This window comes from Protopterus annectens, chromosome 7.part0 (assembly GCF_019279795.1).
Source record: "Protopterus annectens isolate FY-2018-M chromosome 7.part0, PAN1.0, whole genome shotgun sequence".
NCBI classification, from domain to species: domain Eukaryota; kingdom Metazoa; phylum Chordata; order Ceratodontiformes; family Protopteridae; genus Protopterus; species Protopterus annectens.
Window position 1 is genome coordinate 1,046,964,379 of NC_056739.1, and position 14,305 is coordinate 1,046,978,683.

The 14,305-nt window shown below is 48.9% G+C and overlaps 1 protein-coding gene across 2 annotated transcripts in view; it reads left to right on the forward strand.

Moving 5' to 3' along the window:
* CEP152 (centrosomal protein 152) overlaps positions 1-14,305 on the forward strand; it is a 2,961,597-nt gene that overhangs the window by 1,957,190 nt on the left and 990,102 nt on the right. The window lies entirely within an intron of this gene.

The window sequence follows — 14,305 nt, forward strand, 5'->3', positions numbered from 1 at the left end:
TCTACTGCTCCCAGGGTATTTACAAAATGTCTGGCTCCAGTCAAAAGGGTATCCAGATATTCCCCTACCTGGTCGACCTTCTAATTCAGGCAAAAGACCAGAAGACTCTTCTTCACACCCAGGCCCTTCTGCTCCTCCTGCTTTCTCTAGGATTTCTGCACAAAACCAGCACAGGACATTGTCTTCTTGGGTTGCTGAATCCGGACAGACCTTACGAAGGCCTTCCTACCAGCAAAAAAGGTGGTGTCCCTGACACACCACCTACACGCTGCCCTTCAATCATCAGAACTGACAGCAATGCAATTTCTGAGACTTCTGGGTTACATGGCAGCCACCATACTCGTATTGCCCCTAGCAAGAATGCACATGAGGAAACTACAGTGGTATCTTCGGTCAATGTGGACTTAGCGCTCCTGTCCTCTAGAGTTCAGGGTCCCCCTCCTTCCCTGTTTGCAACAGGAATTGAGATGGTGGGTGGCTCAGGTGGCCCAGTACCCAAGCCTCCCTCTACAAACATCCACTCCCTCCCAGACTATGCACACAGATGCCTAAGATCTGGGCTGGGGAGCAACTCTAGGACAGAGAAAAGTGCAAGGTTTGTGGACAGACAGACACAAACTAGACCACATAAACATCAGACAAATGAGAGCAATCCTCTTTGCTCTACAGGCCTTCCAACCCTATCTTAGAGCAGGGCCCTCCCAAGATATTCACAGACAACACCACAGTCCTGTGATATCTCAACAAACAGGGAGGGACAAAGTCATACCTTCTGTGCAGACTAGCTCTGCAGGTGTGGGAACTGGCCACCTCACAGGGAATCACCCTACAGGCAGCCTACATACCATCCCTACACAACTCCCAGGCAGATTACCTAAGCAAAACCATATCAAACAACCACAAATGGATGCTTCAAAGAGATGTTTTCCTGAATCTGGTCCAGAGGTGGGGGTATACCACAAATAAACCTGTTTGCCTCCTCCATAAACAGGCAACTTCCTGGTTACTGCACCAGGTCACACGACCCCAAGGCACTGACGACAGATGCCTTCTCAATGAGCTGGAAGGGGGAATTTCTGTATGCATTCCCACCCTTCCCCTTGATACAAAAGGTCCTGCTGAAAATTCCGCAGGACTCACCAAAAATCTTGCTGGTGATTCCCTACTGGCCAACACAGCACTCGTCCCTCCTTCATTTATCCAAGGGCAGTCCCCACAAGTTACCCCCCTTAGGGGACCTGCCCACACAGCACAAGGGGACTCAGATACAACCACAGTGGCAATTCCTGCACCTCACCCTGTGGCTGATAGGATTCTGATCCCCTTCAGACACCTGTACAACATGGGCGTGCTCAGTGTCCTGCAGGAGCTCAGGAAACCCAACCCAAGAAAATCCTCTCTCTCGAAGTGGAAAAGGTTTTCTATTTGGTGTCACAAAAGACAGTTGGACCTGCTGGAAAACGATATTCCTCTCATCCTGTCTTACCTGTGTGAACTAATGCAGACAGAACTGTCTTGCTCATCTCTGAAAGCACATTTGCCTGCCATCTCTGCCTGTCTTCCTCTGGATCCACCCCCTGCATCCCGACTCCTCGCTAAACTGTTCCTCAAAGGTGTACTGCACTTGAGACCACCCAGGAAATAGTCTCCTCCTCACTGGTACCTTAACTGTGTATTAGAAAAACTCACTCTAGGCCCCTTTGAGCCAGCAGACAAAGCTTCCATAAAATTTTGCAAGTGGAAAACTGTTTCATTGGTAGCTCTGACCTCAGCCAGAAGGGTCTCAGAGCTGCAAGCTCTTATGGCTACACCATCATTTTTAGTCTTCCATCTGGACAAGGTGACTCTAAGGGCTAACCCGTCATTCACTCCCAAATTATTGAATGACCTATCCTTGAACCAGGCCATCCACCTGCCTGTCTTCTTCCCCAACCCGCAGGGGGATAGTAAGAGAGTACTTCATTCCATAGATGTCCACACACAACTTAGGTTTTCTCTATATAAAACCAAACCTTTTAGGAAATCAGATCAACTATTTGTCTCCTTCCACCCCAGAGACCTGGGAAAAGCTGTGAACAAACAGACCATTTCGGCCTGGATCTCCAGGGCCATTTCTTTCTGCTACCTACACCATGGAAAGACCTTGCAGGGCAATGTAAAACCCACTCCAGTAGAGCAATGGTCTCTTCTGCAGCCTTTTTTAAGGGGCTAGACACTAACTCCATACTTGAGGCAGCTACTTGGTCCTCATTGCACACCTTCACCAAACACTACAAACCGAACCATATCTCCAGAGCCAGGGCAGGATTTGCCAGGGTTATCCTACACAGATTCCTGGAAACCTCATCTAGGCCACCTCCCAATCCTCAGTGAGCTTTGGCACTCACCCACATGTAGAACACTGCAACATTGGAATAGAAGGACATAGGAAAGTTGTGTTAAAATCTTACCATAACAATTGATGTAATTCTTTTCCATGTTGCAGGATTCCTTCCCTCCCACCTTCCTCTCTTGTCAAACTGCACTTGCTCTCCTGGATGACACTGGACAGGCTATGCCCTTATAGGACTGGCTCCAACCGGGGCTTTTTATGTTCTGAGGGCTGGTATGTGCAGACATCACGTCTATGGCCCATGTACCTGCTGCCACATTAGACGTCTGACACACCTAGAGGGACTGAAAATCTTTTCTTATCCCCAATATTGTTGTATTACAAGCAGATTTAGCCTTGGATGACCTGCATGTCTACCTGAAGGAACTCCTTGATGTAATGCGATCCTATCTCGCCTACATTCATAACTGATGGGCTCAGAGCCGAGAATCGGCTCCGACTCGGCCAATACACTAGCATGAAGTCTCTCATTGGCTGGGCCAACCCCTTATCCCAGGATGCACCACACCCAAACCCCCAGATCTCGTTTGCCGCTCCTAGAGTAACGACGTGGTCTCGACTTGGCTGTGGCTAAGTACCCTTCTATTTTGGCCTTTTTGGTAGTTTTTTTGCAGTTAGCTTGAATTTTATACTCAAACAGCTAATTTAATAGCTATCTTGTTGTTCAGTACCCTTGTGATTGACTGTGTTTGTTTTTTTTGGATTGTTGTGGTGATTCCTTCTGTTTGGCAGGCTAGGCCTATTTAAGTTAGAGGGCCTTGCCCTGTTTCTTGTCGGCGAGCGTTTAAGTTAGAGCTCTTCCCTTCCTTCCCTCCTTGTGTGTTGAGTGTGTTTAGAGTGTTAGTATGTCTGGCAAAGAAAAGGAACATAAGCCATCTGCTTTAAAAAATGTACAAAATGCAGTTACAAGATGTCGTTGACAGATGGCCACGCCATCTGTGTTTATTGTCTAGGGGCTAAACACTTGCAAGAATCTTGCAGTGTTTGCCATGCTTTCTCCTCTCGTGTCCTACATGAGAGAAAAAAATAAGCTTATCCTGAAGGGTTTGATCAAACCAGCCTTCAAGGAAGCTTTGTCTTCTTCTCCTACCTCAAAATCGAAGCAAAAGAAGTCTTTGGTTCCGACAAGTCCGTCGGAGCCGCCTACAAAAAGAGCTAAATCTTTGTCTTCATCCTCTGCTCCACTGGACTTGGAGACTCGGGATGAGAGATCAAGTACTCTGTCCCCTTCCTCGGCTCCACTGGTCTCGGAGCCGCAGGATAGAGGATCTAAATCTGGGCCTCCTTCCTCGGCTCCACTGGTCTTGGGAGTCTGGTAATGAGAGAGCAGGTACTCTGTCCCCTTCCTCGGCTCCACTGGTCTCGGAGCCGCAGGATAGAGGATCTAAATCTGGGTCTCCTTCCATGGCTCCATTAGTCTCGGAGCCGCAGGAGAGTGTGTCTGCTCTGGAGTCGGTTTCGTCGGCTCCTGAACCGTCGGTGCCGAAAGGGGTCTCGGTTCTGGTCAAGTCTGCTTTGGCTCCGATTCTTTTGGAGCCAATTCGGAGCCGGCCTTCTAGCTTTGTCTCGGAGCCGATAGAAAAAGCTTCTCGGCCCCCTTCTGTTTCCCCCAGGTCCTCCAGGCTATCGGATTTAGATAGGGTGGTCCAGAGGCTCCTCCAGTCGCCTGTCTTATCTAAATTATTTTCGGCTCCGGCCCAGTCGGCTTCGGAGCCAGCCCTTTCAATACCGTTTCTTCCTCCACCCGACTCTACGAACTCCGGCTCCGACAACACCAAGGTTGTAGGAGAAGTCCTTGAGTCGGTTCCGAGACCCACTGCTAGTCTGTCGGCACCGACTTCAGCTCCACCCCTTTCTGTTCCTTCCAGAGGTTTCGGTTCTCAGGTGTCCTCAGCCGGGTCCGAAGGGGATTCGTTGGGGCTTCTGGTTTCAGCCCAGAGTCTCCCACTTGGCGCCTCGGCTAGGGGAACCCCGACCCCGGTCATGGTCTCTGAGACGGGCCTTTCTTTAGATTCTGGTGGGCCCGCCTTCGAGGCTATGAGGAGCGCACTGGCCAAGTCTCTAGTGACTTCACCTGGATCTGCGACGCCTTCCCTGGACACAGCGACTAGAGCTTCTGGTGCCCCCCTGTCTTCAGACAGCGCGGCTCGTAGGCCTGAGGATTCCTCCTTGTGTGATCGCCTGTTTTCCGAGGGGCCTTCAGAGTCCGTGCCTGAAGAGCCCCCCAGGAAAATGTGCAAGAGGAAGCACATAGACTCCCCAGATGAGTCTGTCACCTCGGACACCGACCTTGATGCGGAAGGGTCCCCTAAGTCGTCCTCTGACAATGTCTCTTTCTCCGATATCCTGGAGATCTTGAGACAGAGGAGCGACTGGCCATCCAAAACCCCTTCCGCGGAGGAGTCGGTCTTCCTCAAGGCCTTCGGAGCCCAACCCTCCGCCTCCTGGGTGTCTCCACCCTTCGATGAGTTACTGGACCTTATTTGTCGAAAGGTGTGGGAACACCCTGATTCTGTGGAGCCAGTTCCTTCTCACCCCAACAAGTTTTTGTCCGCACCCCCTGGCAAGGAGTTTCTAAACAAGGGAGTTCCGGTTGATGCTATGGTGGTGGCATCTACCACCCAGCAGGATGTGGCAGAGGCATCTACTTCTATCCATCCTCCTAACAAGGAGTCCAGGAGCATAGATAGGTATGGGAAGCATACCCTGACTTCAGCGACCTTTACTCTGCTGTCACTGAATTATTTGTGTCACTTCACGAGGCTCCAAAGGGATCTCATAAAGGAGTTGGGAGATACCCTGTCGGTAACGTGCCTGAGGCGTTGACGGAGTCTGTCAACGCCCAGCTGTCTACCGTGCCTGAGGCATTGACGGAGTCTGTCAACGCCCAGCTGTCTACCCTTTCGTCGATTGTTAACTCGTCCATGAGGCTCATATCGTATGCAGCCGAAGGGGTGGGTAGGGCAGCGAGTTCGGGCGTAGCCCTTAGGAGGCAAGCCTGGATGCACTTGTGTCACTTTGCGGAGGTGTTCAAGTCTTCCTTCACAGACGTTCCATTTGATGGGCCCTCTCTCTTTGGACCCAAGGTGAAAGACACACTCACTAGATGTGAGCAGGAGGGTAAGACTTTGTCTGCCGTTGGGGCCCGTTTTTCGCTTCCCTCTAGACCTTATCCCAAGGTTCAGAGGGGAGGAAAGATGTGGTTCAGAAAGTCCCAAATGTCTTTCTCTGCCCATCAGAGTGATTCCCCCTTCCAGAGGCAGAGGGGGGGAATTATTCTGGAAGACGTCGCCCTAGAGGCGGTGGAGGCCCCCGCAATTCAGGAGACCGTGAATCCTTTCGTGGTTCCTCCTTCCAGCGTCCCTGAGGGGCTGCCCGGCTGTGCGTCTCCGGAGCCAGTCGGGGGTCGATTCTCGGAGCATCCAAGGGCCTGGGGTTCCATCACTCAGGATCAGTGGGTGCTTCGTATCATCGCCGGAGGTTTCACCATCCCCTTTATCCGTCCCCCTCCACCGTCAAGGAAAATCCTGGACGTGCCACCCAGTCAACGAGATCAAGCAGTTATAGAGGTCGCAAAGCTGCTCGGAAAGGGAGTCATCCAGCCAGTCCCTGCAGACCAGACCAGATTAGGAACTTACTCAAGGTTATTTTTGGTGCCGAAAAGAACAGGGGACTGGAGACCCATTCTGGATCTCAGCCGCCTAAACCGCTTCGTAAAGAAGTCCAAGTTCCGGATGGTCATGTTGCAATCCATTTTCCCATTGCTGGAAAAATGAGTATGGATGTGCTCCATCGATCTCAAGGAAGCCTATTATCACATCAAGAGAAACAGAGCGTCCAGGATCCATTTATGCTTCTGCCTAGGAGCCAGTCACTTCCAGATGTCCTTCATGGATGCATCTGCAGTCATAACAAAAGGGTTGTCCTGTCGTCAGGCAGCCCTTCAGTCGGCCAGATTCCAAAGTCCGGGTCCGGCTTCGGCTGATGTCGCACTTCACCCGACGTCATCTCTGTTGGTCTTCGGGTATAAAGGCATCAGCCGACGCCATTTTCCTCAGTCTTTCTTGCCGCGTGGCGCCCGAAGCAGAAGCTGTTCGCAAGTGCCGGTCGGTCGGATCCAGAGATTACTTCTACCGAATACTACCAAGACTTCTAAAGCTAAGTACCGCTGGAGACACTTTCTTGCCTCAGCCGATGTCAGAAAAAGTTAATAATTGTTTAACCTGTGGGAAACAAATACCTCATAAAGATTTCCACTCTTATTGTCTGCCTTGTTTAGGCCCAGCCCACGACGTAGCAGCCTGTTCGGCCTGTGCTTCTTTCAACCGACGAACGCTTAGGCGCCGGTCGGAGTTTGCAGAACAGTTTTTCGGTTCTGATTTTGCGTACATTATGCCGCCGGATCCTCCGACTACCCAATCTGCCAAAAACGCAAAGATAAAGACCGACACTCGGGTCCGCGGTTTCGCCGAAACCATGGTTAAGCAAATCATGAGTGTCTCGGTTTCGCCGAAACCGAAAACTGATCAAAGTACAGCTGAACCTATCTCTACAACTGAGGCCCCTGCTACCACTCTTGAATCGGCCTCAGAAATTTTATCCACTACGGTGGTTGCCACTGACTTATCAGACACCATTCCCTTGGATGTCTCTACCCCAGCACGTGGTGCTGCTAGGCCTCCAGCAGCCATGTCCATTAAGGCCTTCGCCAGGGCTAAAGCAGCCAAGACTACTAAGACAGTGCCTGTTAAACCCCCACAACCAGGCCCTCTTCTAGTTCTCAAATGCTTACTTTGGCAGAAGATTTAATTTCATTAATTAGAGGATCTCAATCTCACCCAGACAGGGCCTCTCAGCCCCCAGAGAAGAGACCTAGGGCAGAGCCCCCTGAGCCAGTGTCCTCTGATGATTCTGCTGACTAATCAGACATAACTGACCAGCCAGAGGCTCCTTTCTCCAATTTTGAAGATTCTGATGCTGAAGAATCCATTCCAGCTGCTTCCCACCAGAAGAATTCTCCTTTGGGGAAACCTTACATGCCATGCGAGAGCAGTTCCAATGGCAGCAACAGGATTTTTCAGACTCCAGAAAAAGACTTAGGACCTTTCTGCACCTCCCACTGCACAGGCCCTTAGCTATACCTCCTGTTCTCTGTGGTGGATGATGCTTTCAATGATGTCTGCTCCGCTCCAGATTCTTTACCCCCAGCCCCTGCCAAACCAGACAGATTTTACAGGGTGCCAGATACTCATCATCACCTTTACAAGGCCCCACTTGCAGACCCCGAAACTATATCCCAGGGTCCCAAGGCAGTAGCCGACCATAGCTAAAAACCCTATTCCTTCTGAAAGGGAAGCAAGGTCATTAGACAGATGGGGTAAAAAGGTCTACACTTCAGCTTCTCTCTCAGCTAGAGCTTTAAACTGTCAGTTTCACATGATACAATACCAAGAGTTTATGCTTGATCAGTTAACTAAAAAACTAACCACTGATGAATCTCTTGATAAGAAATATGTATTAGAAATGGTAAATAACATACAACAGGTTAGCAACCATTCCTTAAAATGTGGCTATGATGCACTGGAGGCTTCATTTAGATCAGCCATGACTGGCACAGTGATAAGAAGGCATGCATGGCTAAAGGAGCAAGTTTTACCGGATCATGTTAAAGCTAAGTTGCTAGATGCTCCTGTGGATAAGACAAGTTTGTTTGGTACACCTGCCCAGCAGGTTATGAAGAAAATGGAAGAAAAGGCAAAATCTGTTCAAACGGTTAAAGATTTCTTGCAGGTTCAACCCCAAGGTTTAGCAGGAACTGGCCTGCCAAAATTGGTCCTTTCCTGACTCCACAAAATTTCAAAGGGCAGGAATAGACGTTCCAGAGGCAGAAACCAATCCAGAGGAGGTGCCTACAGAGGACGACAGTGGCAAGGTAACAACAGAGGCACAGACACAACCACTGCCACTACATCAGCACAACCACAGTGACTTAACCCTAAATCCGCCTACCAGGGAACAAATAGCAGCTCCTCTAGGCGGAAAGTTAACCTTATTTTCAAAGAACTGGCACTACATAACAAAAGACAAGTGGATTTTACAAACCATAGATCAAGGTTACCGGTTTCACTTCCACACTTTACCAGTCAAAAGAGGAATGCCAAATCTACCTCCAAATCAAAAAACAGAGACACTACAACAGATAATGGAGTTAGCGAACATGAGAGCTGTGGAAAGAGTGCCAACAGCAGAGCAAGGAAAGGGGTTCTACTCCAGACTATTCCTAGTTCCAAGAAAGGAAAAAAGTTGGAGACCAATTCTCGACCTGTCCACCTTAAATACATACATCATTGTCCCAAAATTCAAAATGCTGACCCTACAGCAACTTCTTCCCATGCTGGGCAAGGAGTCTTGGCTGGTAACTCTAGATCTCAAGGAGGCATACCTGCACGTCCCCATTCGACCAATCTGCAGAAGATACCTCAGATTTCTTGCAGGATCAGAGCACTATCAATTCTCAGCATTGCCCTTTGGCTTATCTACTGCCCAGAGTATTCACAAAATGCCTGGCATCAGTAATCGCCCATTGCAGACTACAGGAATTCAAATTTACCCATACCTGGACGACTGCCTGCTACAAGGGGACAACAAAAGCAAGCTGACAACAGATTTACAAAGGGTCATTTACTTGCTACAAGCACTGGGATACACAGTCAATTTACAAAAGTCAAGGCTGATACCATCCCAAACAAGGACATTCTTGGGCTGAATTGGACACAGTAAAACAAATGGCATTCCTGACAACAGAAAAACAAAAGAACTCCTCTTTACTTCTTGGCACTAACAAAACTGAACAAGTTAACAGCAAGAAAAGTACTGCAGGCCTTGGGCTTCATGGCATCATGCATAATCTTGGTCCCATTTGCCAGACTACATATGAGAAAACTACAGTGGTACCTAAAGAATTTATGGTCCCAACACAGACACAGCCTAGAAACAGAAATCCCACTAATTCCATGCTTAAAGCAGGAGTTCCTATGGTGGGCTCAGGCATGTCAGTCAAACCCAGGCCTACCCTTTCGCAGATGTCAAGCGAGCCAGACCATCACAACAGACGCTTCAGACCTAGGATGGGGGGCCCACATGCTGGACAAATGCGTGCAAGGATTGTGGACACAGGATCAACTTCACCTGCACATCAACCTAAAAGAAATGCTGGCAGTAAAACTGGCAATCCAAAAATTCAAACCATTTCTCCAAGAGGGCCAGTTGATGATAAGGACAGACAACACCACAGTCATGTGGTACATCAACAAACAGGGAGGCACTCATTCATACTCCCTATGCAGAATGACTTTGGAGCTGTGGACCCTGGCACTCAGCTACAACATCCAGTTACAGGCAATATTTGTACCGGGAAAAGAAAATACTCTAGCAGACATATTAAGCAGAACCACATCGGATGCCCACGAATGGAAGCTGCACCCGGACATCTTCAAGACCATCTCAAAGAAATGGGGAATGCCTCAGATAGATCTATTCGCATCACCTCTCAATCACCAGCTCAGAGTTCTGCACAAGGACATTCCACCCACTAGCATGGAAAGTGGATTCGCTCTCCTTCAGCTGGAAAGGCCTAACAGCATATGCATTCCCACCTCTTCCCTTGATACACAAAGTACTACTAAAAATCAAGGAAGAACGTCCAAGGATAATCCTGATAGCTCCAAACTGGCCAAGACAACACTGGTACCCACTGCTGAGGAGCATGTCTCGAACAATATGTGGCCAATACCCTGATGCCTTTGATGTTAACTCAGAACAACTACAGCATCATACATCCAAACCTAAAACGCTGCAACTGACTGCATGGAACATCACATAGCAGCAGCTAATCCAGAACTTTCCCAAAGAGTTAAAGACATTATTCTTGAAGCACGCAGACCTTCAACAAGAAGGAACTATGCTGGAAAATGGAAAAGGTTTGTCATTTGGAGTAACGGAAAGAGGAAAAGATGTGTCAAACATAGATATGCCTAACATTCTGGAGTATCTGGCCAAACTTCTTCATTCAGGCCTGTCCTACTCCTCCATCAAGATACATGCATCAGCTATTTCAGCAGAATACAGCTTTGATCCACCTGTTTTTCGCACCTTTGCTCAGGCAGTTCCTCAGAGGAATCAAGAATGTAAAACATCCAAGGAAACCACCATTACCAGCTTGGGACTTAAACTTTGTGCTAGAAAAGTTGACACTATCACCCTTTGAACCAGCAGCAACAGCAGACCTACAACACCTGTCATGGAAAACTGCTTTCCTACTGGCAATTACTTCAGCAAGGAGGGTTTCAGAACTACAGGCCTTAATGGCAGTGCAACCCTTCCTAATCTTCCACCAAGATAGAGTGTCCATGAGGACTAATCCTACATTTATGCCTAAGGTGGTATCCAGAGTGTCTTTAAACCAGGCAATCCACCTACCTACCTTCTTTCCCAACCCACAAAACAGAGGGAAAGAATACTGCATACCTTGGATGTACATAGACAGCTACGCTACTACTTGGACAGAACAAAAATAGAAGAAAGACTGACCAACTTTTTGTAGCCAATGCAACAGGAAGGGAAGGAAAAGCTATTTCCAAACAGACAATCTCCAAATGGATAGGAAATTGCATACGATTCTGTTACTCCTTCCATGGAAAACCAATTCCACAGAACATAAGACCTCATTCTACAAGGGCAACAGCCACTACCACAGCCTTCTTACGAGGAGTGGCAACCAAAGACATTATTGAGGCGGCTACTTGGACCTCCGTGCATACATTTGCCAAGCATTATAATTTGCCTCTATATTCCAGATCCCGAGCAGGGTTTGCCACTGCTGTACTGCAAGGGATCCTAAACACACCATAATCTACTTTTATCCTCCTCCCTAGTTGGCTATGGTATTCTACCCAGTTGTTATGACTGCAGATGCATCCATGAAGGACATAGTACAGTTTTGTACCTACCATAAATGTAGATGTCCGAACTGGATAGCATCTGCAGTCAGGATTACCCTCCCTCCTTCCCTCTGTGGTACTCCTAGGGTGTTTACCCTCCTAATAGCTAGCTGGTGGGGGGGGAGTCTTTTATGGTGTATTTGTTTGTATATATGTACATACATGCTTATTTTTGTGTTTACCTCTATCTTTTTGGAAACATTGCCATCTATCCAAATTTTAGCCTTCAAGAGGGCTACTGGCATCTGGGGCAAGAAACACTGAGGAAAATGGCGTCGGCTGATGCCTTTATACCCGAAGACCAACAGAGATGACGTCGGGTGAAGTGCGACATCAGCCGAAGCCGGACCCGGACTTTGGAATCCGGCCGACTGAAGGGCTGCCTGACGACAGGACAACCCTGTTGTTATGACTGCAGATGCTATCCAGTTCGGACATCTACATTTATGGTAGGTACAAAACTGTACTTTCTGGGCCCTGCCCTTTGGTCTCACTACAGCCCCCAGGGTGTTTACCAAATGTCTGGCAGTGGTGACGGCTCACCTGAGACGTCTGGGATTCCAGGTGTTTCCGTATCTAGACGACTGGCTCCTCACCGCCCCCACTAGGCATCTTTTTACTCTAGCCGTGAGTGCTACCATCGAGTTGGGACATCTATTAGGAATTACATTCAACTGGGAAAAGTCTGTATTGCTGCCATCACAGCGTGTTGCCTTTATAGGCGCAGAGCTAGACTCTGTAGAGATGCGAGCATTCCTTCCAACAGAGAGGATAAAGATACTACAGGACCAAGTCCTAGACTTACTGCCCCAACGGAAAGCCCCAGCCAGGATGGTCCTTCAACTTTTGGGATCGATGGCGGCCTCCATTCTTCTACCTCTGGCAAGATTGCACATGCGAATTGTTCAATGGCTCCTGTCGACCCAGTGGTCATACCAAGAACTGCCATTGTCCTACCCGATTCTCATCACAGAAACGTGCCGGCGAGATCTTCGTTGGTGGCTCCTCTCCTCCAACCTGAACCAGGGGAGATTCTTCTGCCCCCCCCCTCTATTGCCACAGTGACCACGGACAACTCCCAGATAGGGTGGGGGGGCATTATCTGGGCAGGACGGTTCAAGGCATGTGGCAAGATCACGAAACCCACTTGCATATCAATGTTCTGGAAATGAGGGCAGTGCTTCTAGCGTTGCAGGCACTTCACAGCTCTCTTCCCAAGGGTACCATCGCAATCTTCTCAGACAATATGGCGGTGGTATGGTACCTGAACAAGCAGGGAGGAACCAGGTCTTATCCTCTTTGCAGAGAAGCCACGAGAGTGTGGAATTGGGCGATCACTTCCCAGAGATTTCTAGTGGCAACGCACATTCCGGGGAAGTCCAGTGTGATAGCAGATAGGCTGAGCAGAGTTATTCTGATGCCTCACGAGTGGTCCCTGAATGACCAAATAGCGGCTCGGATCTTCTCCAAGTGGGGGGTTCCCTGCTGCGACCTTTTTGCCAGCCCCTGGAATGCGAAGTGCAGCAATTTCTTCTCACTGATTCCCCCACAGGGGGAGTCACCCAGGGGCGCTCTAGTCCACAATTGGCCCTCAGGTCTGCTCTACGCCTTCCCTCCGGTCCCTGTACTGTCAAAGGTGATTCAGAAGGTGATCTGCTTGGGAAGCAGCATGATTTTGATCACACCACACTGGCCCCGCCAAGTTTGGTTTCCCTTCCTTCGGAAGTATGCAGTGGAGGGTCCATGGATTCTGGGCCCAGTTCCAGACCTCCTGTCTCTTCAGTTGGGTCAGGCCCATCCATCACTGCGAACTCTCAAGCTAGTGGCTTGGCTGCTCCACTTCTGACCTTAGTCAGACAGCATATCCTTTCGTCTGAGGTGGTTCCGATTCTGTCTTCTTCCCACAGAGCTTCCACTAAGGAGATATATTCTAATAAATGGAAAAGGTTTGCCATTTGGGAGCAGCGGCACAACTTTGACCCTCTGACAGCCTCGGTGACGGCAGTATTAGATTTTTTGGAAACTCTTTTTAGACAGGGATCCGCTGTCTCCACGCTTAAAGTCCAATGTCCAATTGGCAGCGATTTCTAATTATCATGTTGCCTTTGAGCCTTCACTCATGAGTCATAAGTTGTGTAAGGCCTTTCTCAAGGGAGCTTGGTTGCTTCACCCCCCCCCCCCCAGGTGTCGCAACCTGTTTTGCCATGGGATTTGAATGTGGTTCTGGGAGCCTTGACGTCTCATCCCTTTGAGCCAGCGGCCACTTTTGAGCAAAAATTCTTATCTTGGAAGACTGCCTTCTTGGTAGCTATTACTTCAGCCAGAAGGGTTTTGGAGCTTCAAGCCCTTTCTGTCAAGCCTCCTTATCTGTTCTTTCATGAGGATAGAGTATCTCTAAGATTAAATCCGTCATTTCTTCCTAAGGTTTCTTCTGCTCTTTGTCTGCAACAATCTATAGAGCTACCAGTTTTCTTTCCGAAATTTTCCAACAAGGCAGAATACAGACTTCATCAGTTGGATGTGCATAGACAACTGAGGTTTTACTTAGGACACAGCAGCAGAGGAAATCAGACCAGTTGTTTGTGGCCTTTGCGGATAACAGGATTGGCAAAGCAGTAACTAAGACCACTATCGCTAGGTGGATTAGGAATTGTGTTTCATTTATTTATGCATCAACAGGAAGGGACCTTCCATTTCCAGTTAGAGCACATTCTACTAGGGCTATGGCAACTTCAGTGGCCTTCCACGCCAGACTGTCAGTGGATGAGATATGTGCAGCGGCCACTTGGCCTTCTCCACATACATTTATTTCTCATTACAAACTGGACGTGGCGTCTAGGGGTCGGGCGTCCTTTGGTTCCACAGTGCTCAGGAGTGTTTTCCAGTGAGCCTCCCAGGATCTAGGTGCTAGGGA